General features: G+C 43.2%; 1 protein-coding gene and 1 long non-coding RNA gene across 3 annotated transcripts in view; both read right to left on the minus strand.

The window, feature by feature from the left end:
* LOC309525586 (E3 ubiquitin-protein ligase RNF213-like) overlaps positions 1–561 on the minus strand; it is a 98452-nt gene extending 97891 nt beyond the window's left edge. Inside the window, exon 1 of the mRNA XM_082210933.1 lies at positions 394–561. The gene's annotated coding sequence lies outside the window, so the exon portion shown is untranslated. The remainder of the gene's footprint in view (positions 1–393) is intronic.
* Positions 562–1943: 1382 nt separating this feature from the next.
* LOC309526154 lies at positions 1944–14687 on the minus strand. 2 transcript variants are annotated; one of them, XR_014216692.1, is made up of 4 exons: positions 14582–14687; positions 9649–9737; positions 8378–8562; positions 1944–2088 (listed from the first exon to the last, which is right to left on the minus strand). It is a non-coding gene; the product is annotated as an uncharacterized lncRNA (long non-coding RNA). The 2 variants fall into 2 exon arrangements; XR_014216693.1 differs by lacking the exon at positions 14582–14687 and adding an exon at positions 12882–13150.
* Positions 14688–16147: the final 1460 nt, after the last annotated feature.

The raw sequence follows: 16147 nt of genomic DNA on the forward strand, positions 1-16147 counted from the left end.
CACTAGCGGGATTTGTTGCGCTGGCTTCTGCTAGGGAAACTGGATAGTTGAATCCTGTCCTTAAACTGTAATCCTATGTTCACTCACTTAAAAGCAAACCTCACTGAAGTCAGTAGGACTAAGTTCTGAACCGGACATGTACAGGATTGCACTGCTAACCACTGCAAAATTTGGAAGGAAATGTTAGGGTTTTGTGGTTTTTTTATATATTGGTGGCATTTGAATGCTTTAAGAACACCACAAAACCACACATTTTACATGACCATTCTCGATAGTTTTACATTTGGTCAAATGTGGATTCCCTTCCCTTTCAGACCAGAATGAAAATGAAATCACTACTCATCAGTTCTTATTACACTTAATACCACTTCAATATATTTACGTGAGTAATACCTTTGCTTAACTTCCCAGTTTCTCTGTTTCTTTGTTTGCTTATGCTTTCTTTTTTCCACATTCTGATTTGCAGGCAGCTTTCCCTTCTCAGGTCCTTCTAAAGGAGTTTCTGTTTTTTCTTCCTTTTTAAAGATTTGGGTCACTTTTGCTTTCTGTAACACAGCAATGCATCCTCCTATGAACCCATGTTTAAGAAGTTTCCCTGCCCAGCTGATGTGAGGAAATTCTTGCTTTCTACAGGAAAAGGCTGGAATAAGATACCACATGATCCCAGAACACACTGCTTTCATACAAATAAATTTCCTCTTCTACAAGATCATGCACAGTACACTGTACATAAAAGTAAATTATTAATTTAGGCACCCGTGTAGTTTGTCACTTGTCTGTGTATAAACTGATTGCAGGCAAGAAGTTGTTGTCCTTTGTGGAATCCTAGCTTACACTGCTTCCCTTGATCTCTGCTGTCACCTCTCCTTATGTATTTCTCAGCAGTTACCTGGTCTATGGCACACTTTTCCTGCATTTGAGCAATGTGTGTGTGTGTGTTTGTTTCAACATTGTTCTGTTAATATGTTCTTCAAAGACCACCTCTGTGCACCTTTTCCCCAAGGGAAGTAGTCTGTAGTGCCTTCCTTCCATTGGAATGCCTTTCCTGTGTGCATTTTTTCTTATTTGTATATTATTTGCCTTTCTTTGGTCTCATCATGTAATGGACTGGGGTTGAGGAGGACTAAGCCACTTCTACTTCCTGCAACTTTGTGTGTATTCCCTGCCTTCAGACAACAGGTAGTGCCATAAACCATGTGATGAACCTTCATCCCAGATATATGACCTTCAGCTAAGGATGTTTCTATCCCATTGGGTGATGGAATAAAACTGGAAATTATTTACAGAAATAATATGCCTTTAAACTTTACTAAGGTGGAATCTACACACCTTAACCACTGTGGAAATGCTTTAAAAAAAAAAAAGAAGTTTTAAAAATATATATTGAATTTGCCATAGTTCACCATCACCACCTAGTGTTACATTTGTATCTTGCACTTTACAACACAGTTAAAACATTTTATTTTTATTTATACACAAAAGTGTGATTGCTGCAGGCTCATCCCTTTGTTTCTTACTGTCAGGAAAGAGTTAGAGTTAGAAGATTCCAGTTTCCCAGAGGGAGAAAGCATTCCCCAAGGGGGGGAGGAGAGCAGTGAATTGAAGAGAAGAGAGCAACAGGAACAACAGGGAGGGACCGGCTGTTCCCAGGAAAGGCAAGGGTTAAGTTCTAGCTCAGATTCGGAGGAGGGGAGATACAAGCCAGCTGGTAAAATATGCTCCCTCCACAGCAACTTGTCAGAGAAGAAAAACCAGTATATCCCATCACTCAGAAGCAGAGATTCCACAGAAAGGGTTCCATAGCACTATCACATTTAGTTCAATGGGGCCTACTCCCAAGTAAGTGTACAAAGGACTGAAACAATAGTCATGTTAATACACAATATTCTGGAAGGAAAAACTTAGGATAAGAAGGCACACAGAGGACCTAATACTCACCACTTTGTCAGTCAAACTTTGATCCTTTCCTGGGCTCTTCGTTGGCACATTTCTTTCAGCTGCAGAATCAAAGGCAGCAGGGTTTCCTTCTGAGCTTTTTCCAGCATTACTACCCTCTTCATAGTTTATTCCAGAGGTAGCACTTTGGTCCTAGAAATTAAATACAAGATTTTTACACAAATATTTGTATTTTGGCAATTTGTTTCATCATGCATTGAGGGAAGAAATTCAAATTTATCATGACAAAAAACAGGGAACTGGGTAACTATGGTTTGAAAGCAATCCCTTTAAACCAAGATTGCAAACCACAGTTTGATCCTGTTTGACAATTGCATCTAGGATGGATTGCTTGAACCAGTATGCTGGTTCTGATCAAATATAACAATGAAATGTGGCTTCTGCAATTCTGAAAGCAGGGCTGGCCTGCCCATTACCCTCACAGAAGCCTCAGGCAACAGACTGGGGAAAGCTGGGAAGGGCAGCAGATCCAGGCCCCAAGGATAGTGCAGCTTGCCACCTCCTCCATTCTCTCATGGAAGGAAAGCCAAATATCACAAGACTTTCATTCTCATTGTCTCTCTAAGGAAATGAGGAAGATTGGGATAAAAATCAAAGCATAATGCCACAGTGGAGGTGGAGCTACTGTTCAATAGCCATTGTACAGCTGAACTGTAGCTGCTGTTCAACAGTTTTAATCCATAATTCGTTTGTTTGTTTGTTTGTTTGTTTGTTTGTTTATTTATTTATTTATTTATTTATTTATTTATTTATGTACATTTCTGAGCACTATTCAAAGTGTTGTTGCTGACCTGTAAAGCCTCAGCCATGTATATTTGAAGGAATGTCTCCACCCCCATTTTTCAGCTCGGACAGTGAAATCCATAGTGATATCCATACATAGTTGTAATTCACATTACAAAAAGTAATGTATACCCAAGCTGTGTCCCATTATTAATTAATCATTTAATTAATTAATTCCCTGCCCATCTGACTGTGTTGCCCTATTCACACTGGATGGCTCCCAACACATACAGTATAAAAACATAATGAAACATCAGACATTAAAAACTTCCTGATACAGAGGTGTATTTCAGTGACCAGGCTGGATGATGCGGGTAGAGACGCTCCTTCAGGGATACTGAGCCGAGGCTATTTAGGGCTTTAAAGGTCAGCACCTTTGAATTGTGCTCGGAAATGTACTGGGAAGCAATGTAGATCCTTTAGGTCTCCTTGAGGAATACCCACCCATCAGATGTCAAGGAGATAAAGAACTACACAGCTTTTAAAAGATATCCGATTCTGAAGGGAAGTATTGGAAAGTTTTTAATGTTTGACATTTTATTGTATTTTTATACTGTATCTGTTGGGAGTCACCCAGATGGGTGGGGTATAAATAATAAAATGATGATGATGATGATGACACACCATTTCCCTATATTGTTCACACAGCACATTTATTACTGTGGCTGATACTTCTTGCACTCGATTATATCTAACACTCAGGCCCAGATAAGTTAGTAATTATTATTTAATGTTTGATGTTTTATCTCTTTTTATTATTAATAATATTCTGTTGGGAGTCGCCCAGAGTGGCTGGGGAAACCTAGCCAGATGGACAGGGTATAAATAATAAATTATTATTAAATTATTATTATTTATGGGTTTTTTTTTAGTGACAGTGTGAATCATGAGAGCTATACAGTGGGAGGGGTGTTTTTCTCTCTGAAACATGGAGTACACTCTGAGCATTTTCTTTTTGTTCATGTTTGGTGCTGTTAAATCAAATAAGGGGGGGATGAAGGTTTTATGATCGTATTTGCAGGGGGTTGGACTAGATGACCTTTGTTGGTACCTTCCAACGCTACAATTCTATGGTTCTGTGATTTGGGGGGGGGTTAATCCTGGTGTTTATTTTGCTCTAGGAGGCTTCGTTTGGTAAGAATGCCAGAGTTAATGTAAAATAGATGACTTTTTGTTAAATGAGCCACCATAGCTGCTAGAGGGCCATGAAAATTTGTGTCCTGGGCTTTTTAGACTCATCTACCTATGTACTATCTGGAACCAAATTGGCGCATTGGTTGCCAGATGTGCAATATTTTGGCATTATTTTCAGCTCTCCCACCCCATTACCAGCTCCAAGGTTCCCTCACTCTCAGAAGTGAAAGTACACGGAGCCAGGCACCTTCTTGGTATTGACACCCACCCTGTGGAATGCCCTTCCATCAGATAGCAAGGAAATAAACAACTTTTTGACTTTCAGCAGACATCTGAAAGCAGCCCTGTATAAGGAAGGTTTTTGGTTTTTTTTAATGATTTATGCTTTATTGAGTTTTTTTATATTTTGTTGGGAGCTGCCCAGAATGGCTGGGGCAACCTAGTCAGATGGGAGGCATATAAATATTATTATTATTATTATTATTATTATTATTATTATTTACAGTGTTTGTACCCAGCTCTTTAAAAAGGATCCCAGAGTGGCTTACATAAAATCAAAACAAGACACTTCCTATCCACAGGCTTACATTCTAATAAACAAACAAACAAAAATACAATACACAAGGAGGAAAGGAAAATAAAACTGAGAAACTCAGGCCCTAATGTCTAGACAGCTGTTCCTATCTCTCCCACTGAGGCAGCCTGAGGAAATCACTGCCCCCAGATGACAGTTGAGAGAGAGGAGCCCTGATGGAGCTAGCCTGTCGCTGCAGAGCCAATGAAACCACTAAGGAAGACAGGCAGTGATTTAAATACGCACATACCAGAATATTTATTACTACCAACCTTTTTCAAAAATTAGGCAGATTATTGATCACAACCGAACACTGACTTAAGCTGCAATCCTATAGCCACTCACCTAGGAGCAAGCAAGCCTCACTGAACTCGGTTGGACTTGTTTCTGAATAGACCTGCATAGGATTGCACTGTTACTGCAGGAATTGGAAGGCGATGTCAGAGTTAACATGGTTTATATTTCAGTGGCACCTGAAAGCCTTCCAAACCCCACACAGCCAGTCAAATTAATATGACTTTTCTAGACAGTATTACATTCAGTCAAATTTGGCTTCCCTTCCGCTTCAGAACTGCCTCACACCCTAAGACATGGATTGGGGGTTTAATTAATTAATTAATGGGACTTCTGCGACGGCGTGACGGCACTTTCCCCCCTTGCGCCGTTGGGCCTGCCGTCACTTAAATGTAGTGCACCCACCTCACAGAACACCACTTCCTCGAATTCCCACAAACTACCTCAGATTATCTTGTGGGGGGCGTGTGTGAGGGAAAACTTAATAATTTGGAGTCTCAGGCAGGATTAGATTAAACAAACAATAAAGATTTTATTTAACAAAGGAAGTTTATGACATGAGTGGGTAAAACATAGGATACTTCAGATTATAATGTTATTTCACTTCACTGCTTTCTCAGATGTTGCACAGCTGTTGCCACTTAATACTTTGATTCTTAAACAAGGTGGTACTTCCTGTCAGTTACACACCCCTTCGACAACCCTACTCCTGAGGTGCTCCAAGTAACAGACCCAAGGGATCACTGGGTTGGGAGTCTTCTCTTTCTAGAAGAATCTCTCTCCTCCTGACTGGAATGAGACCTAAGTAGTCTCTCTACAACTTCTACTTCTCCTGGCTCAGCCTCAGCCTCCCAGTTATTTCCTGGCCCTAATTACTCTTACAGGACACCAAACACTGCGCTTCACACTAAACTCAGAGACTCCTTTCTCTAGCTTGTGATTATATTCCTCAGAGTGGATGTTTCTACCCAGAACCAACTCTCTCTCCTCTCTCTCCCAACCGCAATCCTAACCTACTCAAACTGCCTCTCCAAATCCTCTCCTTTTCAACTCCCCCTCCTGGAACCCCAGCCAATCATAGGCTGCCATTTGTTAACCATTTGCTGGCAGGGAAAAAGAAAAAGAAAACACTTGGTGAACCAACCTGCCCAGCAAAAACAAACTTTTCTGTCACAACTCCCAGCACCCCAAAATCCAACAACATTTGGAGGGCCACAGGTTCTCCACTCCTGATTACTTTGGATTAATTTGGTTCACTAAGACAATAGCCAAAGGAAGGTTAGAAGGCAAAATAATGAATACAGTCATATCTCATGTTACGTTTGCTTCAGGTTGTGCGTTTTCAGGTTACGTCCCGCAGCAACCCGGAAGTAATGGAACAGGTTACTTCTGGGTTTCGCCGCTTGCACATGCACAGATGTGCAAAATGATGTCATGCGCATGCGCAGAAGCAGCAAATCGCAACCCACACACGTGCAGACGCGGGTTGCATTCTTTTCAGTTGCAAACGGGCCTCCGGAACGAATCCCGTTTGCAACCAGAGGTACCACTGTATAATCAAACATGGGCTACAGTCCATTTTAGGACCAACTCTGTAGCAGTGATGCCACTATTGCATCTCTTCAGTGCTGTCTAGAGGAGTTTGTTCTGAGTGGTGAAGGTCTGTCCTATGACTTTGGGTGGGTTATATATGGATGCGAGGATGTGATTGCACTAATTTACCTGAAGCTCTCTATCAGTGTGTTCAAAAACAGTTACCAGGGTATCAGTTGGAACCACTTTGCAGGGGTGAAGCAAGTGGGCATAAGGTTTATATGGACCTAGTTGTTCCTCAAAAGCAGGGCACATAAAGTGATGTTCAAAGACTCTTGCTGCACCCCATAGTCACTGGCCTGACAGTGGTTTTCAACCAGTGTGCTGTGGCACCCTGGGGTGCCTTGAATGATAGTAGGGGTGCCGCAGGCAACACTAGCCTCTGTTCATGTTTCTTAGCCTCCCTCCTCTGACACCCTTGTGTCTCTGCTTCCCAAAGGCTTGCGCAGCAGCCCTGGCTACAAGCTTCCCAGACAAATGGTGCCTCTGGGGCTGGCCAGGGGGTGCTGCTTGCCAGGAACTGAGGTAGCTCAGAGACCAGGGGTGGCTGCGGCGGCTTCCTGGAGGACTCCCAAGGGGAAAGGAGAGGAGGCTTAGGGAACACTCCACAAGGGAGGGTGTTTGAAAAAGGACAAGAGGCTGCCAGCCTGGCAGGCAAGGGGTGACATAACAAGGCTCCTGAACCCTACAGGGGTGCCGCAGAAAGAATGTAGTTGATCAAGGGAGCCATGGACTCAAAAAGGTTGAAAACCTCTGGCCTATGAGGTGCCATCTTGTCCCTCGTGCTTTTGAACTTTTATATGAAACTACAGCATATGATTATCCAGAGTTTCGCCTGAAATATCATCACAATGCTTGTATGCTAATTTTCATCAGATTGTAAGGAGGAAGTGAAAACCCTGAATCGAGGTCTGGGGGATGAGAAAACAAGGAAAATAATCAAGTAGAAGCTGGATACTTCTTTCCTTTGATGGAATGCCTACTTTATTCTAGTTTAAAAATCTAACATTTCTATGCATGATTGTTTGTATTTCTAATTAAAAGGGTTTCTGAGGCTTAGGTTATTTTGTTGAAATCTTACTGTGTTTTACAAATCGAACCTATGCACTCAGAAGTAAGCATCACTGAATTCAATGGAGCTTACTCACAGGTAAACTATGCATGAAAATACTGTTTTGCCACTTAACTGATCAGGGATATGAACCTAGGCCTCCCTGGTCAAATTCTAACATGCTGACTACTAAACTACCCTTTAACAGCTCAGTAATCTGTGATTGTCCACTATTCCAGTATGCGTAGGATCAACACATGTGTCTGCATTTGAGATTCGGCTTGAGGATATGGTTATGTGGGCTGCCATGGTGAGCTCTCCCTCTTCAAAGAGCACCACGACAGCACTGGTTTCTCCTGTCTCCCCTTTCTGGAAGGAAGCTTATTGCCTTCACCCAACTCATTCCAGTCAACATTGTTCACAGCTTTTACTGTTGAAAAATAAGCCTGCTTTCAGAGAATTTGGCATCCTGAAGCAAAAGGTAATTGCTTGCTTACTAAGGCAGAAGCTATAAACCAGTATTGCATCCACTGTTTATGTTAACAGTGTTACAACCCAGCAAAATATGTTTAACAGCCCCAAGATATCAGTCATCAGTAAGAGGCGTGTCTATCATTGTCGATTTTTAGAGACAGAAGCAGTGCTTTTTTCTTTTAAAAAAATGTTTAGGGGTACTCTCAAGAAAATCACCATTTTATAGTTCAAATTGGGAAAAGTAAATACAGTATATGGATGGAAGTACAAAGATTCACAAAATGTTTAGGGGTATGCATACTCCTGCTTCCCCCCAGAAAAAAACACTGGATAGAAGGGACCTTAGAAGTCATTCAGTCCAACCACTTGTTCAGTACAGGACTCTCAACTACAGCATCTCTGGCAATACAACCTCTGTTTACATTCCTTCAGCAAAATGGAGCAATTCTCTTGCATCAGGGAATAAGAAACATTGCCAAAAAAACCACGGTATACAATCTGTATTGAAATATACTCACTTCCTTCTTGAGGTGTAGGGCCTCAGTCTTAAGGTGCTTTACCAGAGAGCCTTCTGGCTTCCCCTGTTCTTCCTTAGTGGGTTGCTGCTCATCAACAGAGAATTCCACGGGAGTGGGGCTTTCTGCCCTTTGTTCAACCCCAAGGTCCATCTCCAGCACGAAAGTCAATTTTGCATCTCAATTTTCTGCAAATAAAACAAGCATTCCCTGTAATATTATCTAATGGAAATCTATAGTTGATTCAGAGGAAGGGTTATGGTGGGTAATGATGAGCAAAAGCTCCCAGTTAATGGAGGAATCCTTTGGAGGTCAACCAGCCAAAGGCCAGTTGAAGAAGAACGTTTTCACCTGGCGCCTAAATGTGTATAATGAAGGCATTAGCTCAACCTCCCTGGGAAGAGAGTTCCACAAACAAGGAGCCACTGAAGAAAAGGCCCATTCTCATGTTGCCACCCTCTGGACCTCACCTCTGTGGAGAAGGCACACAAATAAGGACCTCAGATGATAATCACAGGGTCCGGGTAGGTTCATAAGGGGAGGGGCGGTCCTTGAGACATTGCAGTCCTGAGCTGTTTAAGGCTTTATAGGTGAAACCCAGCACTTTGGGGTTTTTTTTAAAATATTTTTTATTGAATGATTTTATGTTACAAAAAACAATAGAGCCATACTACCACTAAATATAATTACATACATCAATATTTAGTTTGTTATTTGTTATTTACCGTCTTATTTCCTCCCAAACACTCCATACAAAAACACACATATGTGCAGACAGATAAAAGGGGGGGTAAATATTTACTTTCATTATTATCATTTTGTGTGCGCGCGCGTGTGTGTCAAACCCAACACTTTGAATTGGACCTGAAAACTAATTGGCAGCCAGTGCAGTCGGGACAGGATTGGAGTAATATGCTCAAAACGTTGTGCTCCAATGGTTGCCAAATTCTGCACTAGCTTAAGTTTCCAAACCATCTTCAGAGGCAGCCCTACATATAACATGTTGCAGTAATCTAACCTAAATGTTACCAGAGCATAAACAGTAGTTAGGCTAGCCCTGTCCAGATAGGAATGCAGCTGAGTCACCAGCCAAAGCTGATGGGAGGCACTCAGTGCCACTGAGGCTACGTGAGTCTCAAGTGACAGCAATGGATCCAGAAGTATATTCAAGATGCATACTTGCTCCTTCAGAGGGTGTGTAACCCCATCAAGAGCGGGCAACCACCCATCCAAACAGTATAGGGAACCACCCACTAACAGTGCCTCTGTCTTACCTGGGTTGAACTTCAGTTTCTTGGCTCTCATTCAGACAATTACCAAGGCAAGTCAATGGTCCAGTACATCCATTGCCTCTCTACCTTACCTGCAGATGTAAAGGGGAAGCAGAGCTGTGTCATCAGCATATTGCTGACAATGTACTCCAAAACTCTGGATAACCCACTCATTTTAAACAGGATGGGGGATAAAATCAAGCCCTGAGGAACCCACATTGAAGGAACCTCCATGGGGCTGAAGAATACTCCCTAAGCAAAACCCTCTGGAAACATCCATCCAAGTAGGACAAGAACCACTGCAAAGTACTACCATCCACCCCCAACTGAGATGACTGTTCTAGAAGGATATCATGATCGATGGTATCAAAAGCCACTGAGAGGTCAAGGAGACACATTCGCCCTGCCTCTCTCTCCACACAGGCCATTGTACGGGGCAATGAATGCAGTTTCTGTGCCAAAACCCAGCCTAAACCACAATTGAAATGGATCTAGAAAATCAGTTTCCTCCAAAAGCACCTGGATCTGGTCCACAATTTATCTTCCCACTCCCCTACAAGATACCGTACTTTTCTGTCTATAAGACGCCCCCATGTATAAGAGCTCCCCTATTTTGGGGGACTCAGTTTTAAGAAAATGAGGAGAGATGGCCCAAAGCTGTTGAGCTTCTCCCCCCACGCAGCTGCGGGCAGGAAACACTCCCTAGATCATTTCCCACTCGCTGCAGCACCGGGGGAAGTTGCGTTCCCACCAACCGGCTGGCTGGCGGGCGCACCGCTTCTCCCCCCCCCATGCCACTACCCATGCATTGGACAACCCCAGTTTTTGGACATAATTTTTAGTCAAAAAACCTCGTCTAATACCCGGAAAAATACGGTACTTTTTGGGCGTCTTACGCAATTTTTTAAAGCACTACCTATGTCTGCCCTAAAAGGGGAATAAAAATGCAAGGGAAGTTGCAAGCATGCAGTGAGAGAGATGGAACTTGGAATATACAGTGGTACCTCGGGTTAAGAACTTAATTCGTTCCGGAGGTCCCTTCTTAACCTGAAACTGTTCTTAACCTGAAGCACCACTTTAGCTAATGGGGCCTCCCACTGCCGCCGCACCGCCACCGCACAATTTCTGTTCTCATCCTGAAGCAAAGTTCTTAACCCAAGGTACTATTTCTGGGTTAGCAGAGTCTGTAACCTGAAGAGTCTGTAACCTGAAGCATATGTAGCCCGAGGTACCACTGTATGCATGTGAGATGGACAAAGCCAGAAAGAAATTATTATCTTAACCTCCTTCACACAGTACAACCATGAGCACCTCCTTTCCCTCCCCCAAGGTACCATTTTTTAAAAAGGTGTTTAGACTGCAAGAATATATGCATTACCTAGAAATAAGCCCTACCAATTCACTTCTGAGTCAACATGCCTAGGATTGCACCAGAAGTCTCTTTTCGTTCTGTTCCTTTAGGCTCCTTTGCATGCAAATAGTCCCCCTGGTTGATTAAAAATGATAATACAGGTAAGATCCTGTGGTTCAGGTTTGAACAGCAACAGTGCAGAGTTAGAAGTACTGTACTTTATTCACAAATAAACCAAAGACTGGAACCGAGGGAAGTCGGGGTGGGTGTGTAGGAGGGTGGGCGGAGGGAGGAAAATGGGGGGGGAAATTAAGGGTGACATGTTTTTGGATAATATGTTTTGTTTAAATCTTTAATAAAAAATTATAAAAAAGAAGTACTGTACTGTAGTAAATAAAGCTTTCCAGATGACAAAAAAGAAAAAAGAAAGGAAAGGAAAATGTGCCTCCTTGTGGCTAGGCAAGAATATTGTCTTTGACCCACTGCTCCCTTGGGCTTGCTTGACCACAAGATGGTGCACAAGAGCCTGGATCAGTGAGGCACACTAAAAGACTTCTGGGCTCAAATGACTGGAACAGATCCTATAGTCAGGATAACACAGGATTCATTTGATTATTGTATGTAGGCTCTAAGACTGCAAAGGCCATAGTTTAAACTATCACCTGAGTTGCACAGATCAAGAATGGTGACTGCCAAAAAAAAAAAAACCCCGAGACACCTTAGTCCATGCTTAAAAATCCTATGAGACAAATCTAGTGCTGGGGTTTGATCCAGGTGTTCCCTCCAACAGGACTATGACAGAGGAGCATTTTCTATCTGATCCCTAATTACAGCAGTTAGTGCAGGCACTTTGTCAACACAATTAAGAAAACAAGAGCAAAGGTTAAGAAATAACAATATGGAAATTAATTAAATGTAAGATGTAATTGAAAGAAAACTTGGTATAAATACGGTAAGAATATAAGAGCACTTAGACAAAAGATGGAAGGTAAGACATAATTTGCGCAGAAGTAGCAAACAGTTAAAGAACCAGAAGGGGAATTTGAGGGAAGTCAGGGGGGAGGTCTGTTTTACTGTATTTTATTTTTGTTTACATGTTAAATGTGTTGAATATCAAACTGTAAAATTCAATAAAATTTATTACAAAAAAGAGAACTATTTCAACCCCTAGACCCAAGACCTACATACTGTACTTACCCAGTGAGCTCATCTATGAAGTACTGTATCTTTCCCGTTACAGATAGGTAGCCGTGTTGGTCTGCCATAGTCAAAAATAAAAAAATTCCTTCCAGTAGCACCTTAAAGACCAACTAAGTTAGTTCTTGGTATGAGCTTTCGTGTGCATGCACACTTCTTCAGATACACACTGGAGGTGAACACCCAAGTTTATCTGAAGAAGTGCATGGACACGAAAGCTCATACCAAGAACTAACTTAGTTGGTCTTTAAGGTGCTACTGGAAGGAATTTTTTTATGGTATCTTTCCCGTTTAAGGCGGAAACTAGCCTAGCTAAACTCATCGTCCACAGTACTGTAACATACAAAGGAGCTATTTGAATTCTGGAGACTCAGGAAAACTAAAGCCCCCACTCCCCAACCCCAACTACCTTTCCGTAAGTAAGCGGCATTGCAAAGCCCGCCACCTCCCCTCCGCTTGGAGGAGCCCTTGCTGGTGTTGTCCTCCCCGTCTCCACAAAAAGGGCCAGAAAACAAAGCCAAGCTCCATAGCAATAGCCCGCAAAATGTTTGGTGTGATGAAGAACAAGAGCCACCCTCGACCCCAAACAAAAGACCACCGTCGTAACCGAGCAATAGCAATCGTCGTTAGACACTGCGAAACGAATTCCCTCCAGCGACGAATCTCCCCCCATTGGTGCGCTACCCACCTCTGGAAAAAGTGGGTCCCCTTCACAGCCCGGCAGGACGACCTCTTCCCCCAAGCCCGCTCTGCTTCGACTGAAACACCTCAGGCAGAAGCAGAATATAAGGCGTGCCATGCTCGTGTGCAGGACTCGGTTTCGCTTTCGTTGCCTCGAGGCACCTGCTTTTTCCTGTCAGGCCATCAAGACATAGCCTGCGGGAAGAGCCTCGAATTTCCCTGTCCTTCAACGAACTTTCTCTTTCCATCGCTTCCTTTGCAAAGCGTTTGCGAAAGACCATTTAAAACTAAAGGTCATGGGGAACAGCTGCTCACTCAGTGGTCTTTACAGGAACCAAATGACCAAATGTAAATAAATGCTTAGCTTTCATATGGCAGTCTTCATAAGGTGTTCACATTTCTGTGGCATTTGTGACCTTGCATGGTAGGCCATTTCTGTTTCCCCAGTGGAGGAAGGCAGGCCTGTGTGAGAGAGACACAGAGTGAGAAACCCCTGCAGTCAAACTCCACTGTGTCCTCACCACTCTCACGGTTCCAGTTGCTCCACTACAGTACCTGGATAGAGAATGTGCTTGTTTTAATTATCTTGGGAACTGCCAATGCTGAAATAAATGCAGAAATTTTTGAACTCAGAAGAAACATCAGTAGCTGACAAGAGCGTGCAGGAGAAATTCTAAATTAGGGGAAGAAACCTCAGAATGAAAAGGTGTGCAAGGACACTAAGTTTTTGTAAAGGCTTAATCCTATTAATCTGTATAGGTAAGACTTGGGAAGAATGCCTCATGTATCAAAACAGGCACAGGTGGTAATTCTGACAACTATCACAGGCAGGTTAATAGATAAAAAATTATTAAGAAGGCAACCAAGTACAGGCTGTAGCCAAACAGTAGTGTATTGTTACAGGCCACCCCAATCCCTGCTGAGCTGTGCACAGGATTCCAGAGGTCATGGCCCTCAACCAGGATCTCTGCTCCTTTGGAGAACTGAAGATGTGGCGGAGACTATCGTCCCCTTAGAAATATGGTTTCATTACACGTATTTACACTGTTAGTCTACATAGAGCAGGCATGGCCAAACTTGGCCCTCCAACTGTTTTTGGGACTACAATTCCCATCATCCCTGACCACTGGTCCTGTTAGCTAGGGATGATGGGAGTTGTAGTCCCAAAACATCTGGAGGGCAGAGGTTGGGGGTGCCTGAATTAGGGTAATTTCTAACAAACCTACTTAGGTTTAGAGTGAAACTAGGCTTTATTTCACCTGGGTCAAAAACCCAGTTTGGCACACACACCGACATGCACATTTGTGTACACACACACAGAGGCTGGCAACCTCAATGGTGCCCCTCTGGACGTTTCATGCAGGGCAAAAAACCCAGCTAGCTCCCCTTGTCTCTCCCCACCCCCCGTCCCCTGTAGCTACAGCACTGCCTATGCACAGCTCTTGAGAACATGACAATACCTATTTTAATCAGGGACAGACCAATTCAATCATAGTAAATAACGATCTCTTTTTAAAGCCTGATCTCATGTGCAAAGTCCTCACAATTCTGCCATGAGTAGAGAGCAGCCACTCCACCCAGTAAGGCAGCATGTCAGCAGATGGCACATTCCCAGCACAATGTCAGGTAATGCTTCACCTGATGAATTTGGGCTGCGAAACCAATTCCCTCCAGCGACGAATCGCCTGCCCTTGGCATGCTACCCACTTCAGGAAAAAGTGGGTGCCCTTCACAGCTCGGCGGGACGACCGCTTCCCCCAAGCCCGCTCTGCTTTGACTGAAACGCCTCAGGCAGAAGCAGAAAATAAGGCGCGCCTTGCTCTTGTCCAGGACTTGGTTTCGCTTTTGTTGCCTCGAGGCAGGTGCTCTTTCCTGTCAGGCCATCAATATATAACCTGCGGGAAGAGCCTCGAATTTCCCTGTCCTTTGACGAACTTTCTCTTTCCATCGCTTCCTTTGCAAAGCGTTTGCGAAAGACCATTTAAAACTAAAGGTCATGGGGAACAGCTGCTCACTCAGTGGTCTTTACAGGAACCAAATGACCAAATGTAAATAAATGCTTAGCTTTCATATGGCAGTCTTCCTAAGGTGTTCACATTTCTGTGGCATTTGTGACCTTGCATGGTAGGCCATTTCTGTTTCCCCAGTGGAGGAAGGCAGGCCTGTGTGAGAGAGACACAGAGTGAGAAACCCCTGCAGTCAAACTCCACTGTGTCCTCACCACTCTCACGGTTCCAGCTGCTCCACTACAGTACCTGGATAGAGAATGTGCTTGTTTTAATTATCTTCAGCTAATGCTGAAAAACACCAAAATTTTTGAATGCAGAAGAAATATGAGTAGCTGACAGGAGCGTGCAGGAGAAATTCTAAATTAGGGGATGAAGCCTCAGAATGAAAAGGTGTGCAAGGACACTAAGTTTTTGTAAAAGCTTAATCCTATTAGTTTGTATAAGGAAGACTTGAGAAGAATGCCTCATGTGTTAAAACAGGCACAGGTGGTAATTCTAATTATCTATCTAACTATCACAGGCAGGTTAATAGATAAAAAAATATTAAGACGGCAACCAAATACAGGCTGTCGCCAAACAGTAGTGTATTGTTACAGGCTGTGCTGTTTTGGGACTACAATTCCCATCATCTCTAACCACTGGTCCTTTTAGCTAGGGATAATGGGAGTTGTAGTCTCAAAACAGCTGGAGGGCCAAGTTTGGCCATGCCTGACATAGAGGGTGTACAGATCTTACAGCATGGTCATCTCAAGAGGGGCTTGTTCTCCATAGCAGTGGAGTCAAAGGAATCTCTCGCCACCTGCCTTCAGCCAGCCAGCCAAGATCACTCTGCCTTTTTCAGCTATCTGATATCTTGTGCCAAAGGCCCCCAAAAAGTCTTGCGACATCACACTGTTACCCTGGCAGCCTTCCAAATCCCGTCTCTGTTCATACTTCAGGGCAGAGGGAAGGAGTTTTCTTGCATTGCCAGTGGCCCTGTATTGTTTCTTAGCTTGGCCAGGTCATGCTGCATAGGCTAGCCCAGGATTTCCCCTGTAGCTTGTATTCTCCCTTTGTATCCCAAATAATCAAAATCCTACCATTTGTTAATTTCTAGGGGGAGGGATTGGGGGGGTTCTGAACCACCCTATAGCACCATACACATTAAGGTACATTAAGATCCTCTTCTGACTGCTCTTGGGAAGGGTCTAATTAGAATGTTTTTTTCCAAGGACTCCTAGCCACTGTTCTTTGCATTGCTGCTGCCACCAGAAAAAGCCAAAAT

This window comes from Podarcis vaucheri (genome assembly GCF_965113315.1).
Source record: "Podarcis vaucheri genome assembly, chromosome: 2".
Classification (NCBI taxonomy): Eukaryota; Metazoa; Chordata; class Lepidosauria; order Squamata; family Lacertidae; genus Podarcis; species Podarcis vaucheri.